The sequence below is a fragment of the Limulus polyphemus genome, unplaced genomic scaffold (genome assembly GCF_000517525.1).
Source record: "Limulus polyphemus unplaced genomic scaffold, Limulus_polyphemus-2.1.2 Scaffold1149, whole genome shotgun sequence".
NCBI lineage: Eukaryota > Metazoa > Arthropoda > Merostomata > Xiphosura > Limulidae > Limulus > Limulus polyphemus.
Window position 1 is genome coordinate 23,904 of NW_013666759.1, and position 2,889 is coordinate 26,792.

Below are 2,889 nucleotides of genomic sequence, written 5' to 3' on the forward strand. Positions count from 1 at the left end.
AAAGATGTGTACATCTAATAACTGTAAATGCCTAGTAAACAAGAGCTATGTTAATTGACCTCTTGTTCACTAGGCATTTACAGTTATTAGATGTACACATCTTTTGGTAATGATATGTATAGATCTTGGCATGATGGTTTAGGGATTTGGTCTTGCAATGCAGCAACTAGCTCTTAATCTGAAAAGTTAGTTGTAGGTAACAGTCATGAAGACCAATCTTCATGAACAACCACAGAAAATGAAGCAGCTCTCTTATACATTTGCCTGTCATGAGATGGCTTCTACAACATAAGAGTCTGTAAAGTGAGTTGTTACCATTATCCAGTCACCTTATTTATCCTTATGAATATACAAAACCAAAGCACGGGAATGCACCTTCAATTATAGGTGAAACTTGATCTGATTTCAAAATTAGGAGCAACGGAAAACTGAAAGTATAATTAGGAGTAGTATTTAGATATAATGCTGATGAAAACGTGACAGCTAAAAAGGTGAAAAGGGTACTGGACTGATCAATGTGTCTTTGTGCAAGTGTATGTGAAAACATACAATTTAGGATAACTGAATGTAAGAACATGCCAGGGCCTGTATTGGGATAATATGATATACAGATATATTTGTTTCCATAACTAATTATTTGTGACTTTTGCAGACTTGCTGAAGCTTTATGATAAGCAGACATGGTTTCCAAGAAATTCCAGTTTTGAATGTTTGGGAAGTATGACCCAGAGTGTGCATTATAGCTGGAAGAAGTGAAGACTAATTTTTACAAGGCATATTGCAAGTTGTATAAGAAAACACTTGATTTGGAAAATATGGGAATAACTGCTGTCAAAAGCCACTTGAAGGGGAAACTCATCAACTGCTGACTTCATTGACATCTTCATCCACACTAAAGATCACCAGCTTCTTTGCTATATCAAATTCAGCCAAATGAGCCAATGGCAATGGACCATCTGGTACATCAGACAGCAGCTCTTCCTTGCCAAATGGCAAGAGTACAGTCAGGAAACTGAATGTGATAATGAGCCAATACTCATTTAATTTCTGTCAGAATGCATCACAGGCCTTTGCCAAGATGTTTTCTGATTGTGAAATTGCATCTTGAGCTACAAAGTGTGCTACTTGGTATGTTCTGCCCATATTTTCCTGATCAGCTGGTGGACAAGATCACAGCTTCCAAGTGTTACTCAGTGTCCTTTGACAATTGCCTGAAAAGAATCTCTCAGAATGAGCAGAATGATCTTATAATCAAACAGTGAGACAATGACACTGATCAAGTGGATGTAAGGTAACCTTGTTTTGGGTCAGTTTTTCAATCATATCTCTGTAGCTTACCCAGTGGAGCATTTCAAACAAGTTAAAACCCAACTGGAGCCCAAGTGCTTACTACTGATCTCAATGAATGGCCCAAATGTTAAGTGGAGATTCTACTAGGATCTTATACAAGAGTGCCAGACCTAAATATCAGAAGCTGTGAACTCCATATTGTCCATGGAAACCTTTAAAGGGAAGCTAGTGAAACTGAATGGCACTCTGGTAACTTTTTCAAGATTCATCAACAAGGACAAATAATTTTGTTTTAAAGTGACAGGGAGCACTTTAGCTCTGTGCACACAAATAGGTAAAAGATGCCAAAGTGGCTGATTGTGCTCTTCAAATGTGAAGAAATATGTTTCACACTTTGGCAATAACCCAAACAATGCATCTAGTGCAGTCTCTTTCATGGCAATAAAAATGGCAGTAGCAAAGTTGGAGATCTTCATCTCTGTACTTATGTAGCTGCAGTTCTTTCTCATGAAGTTTCAGATAAATGTTCTTATGGCACCAATCCTTAAGAAAGCAAACACCTATTAGAGGCTCGCAAGATTGGATACTCAAGACGAGAAAGACCAAATAAACTAAGCATGTAGAGTTGTGGTTTGTAACTTAGAAGTCACTAAAGATAGTGATTGATCAGAAGGCTGTCAGTAACCTTGGGGTTTAGAAATTCAGATCAGAATGCACCACTCATTTCTGTAGTCTGGATAGTCAAGTTATTGCTGTCTGGCTTCACTGACACTTCAAAAGTTGGTCATGTAATCTACCTATTCTGCAGTAAATTTTGAGAAAGTCCTGCAGATCCTCCTGAATGGCAGATGGCAATCAGATAAATAGTGTGATGAACTGCTCACCATATACAAAGTCTTTTCACATGAGATTAAACAGGAACATGGAGCTGATAGCAGTGAAAGACTGGATAACTTCCCTCGGGGTACATGTAAGATTCAAAATACAAGTTGAGGAAGATCTTCAAGATGCTGCTAACCATCTCAAATGAGTAGGCATCAGTAGAGAGGGGGCTACTCTGTTACTAAGGGTTTTCTGGTTGAGAATTTATAAGAAAGAAAAGTTTATGACCTGTCTTTTCAGTAATTCCTGATTTCACTAATCTGTCCTTCATGCCCAAGCTGAAGCACAATGTAATAACAGCAGGAATGAGGTACTAAAAGTATCTAGAAGACAAAAAAATGCACATCAGCATAGAGGTATTACTCAAAGAGCCTGACGAGCTAGCAAAAAAGCGAGGAAAAGCATGATTTTACCCTCTTAGTAAAATATAATGCTTTCAGAGAAACAATGCATCAATAAACAGATAAAGTGCTGTAGCTAGAAAGAAACTTAACAGGGCTAAGAGGAAAAATAAAAAAGCAGTAAATAAATAAAAAAATTAAAGCAGTATTTTAGCTCATTATGTATTAAGAAAGTTGCATGCATCATAAAAGGTACAATATTCCTTTTCATAAGCAAATAATGAAACAAAGCCATACAGTGTTACGTCTCCGTTTGTTAATTAACTTTTCCGTAACTTCGTTCCAACGAAACTTTAACGACACAAGTCTTTACTTA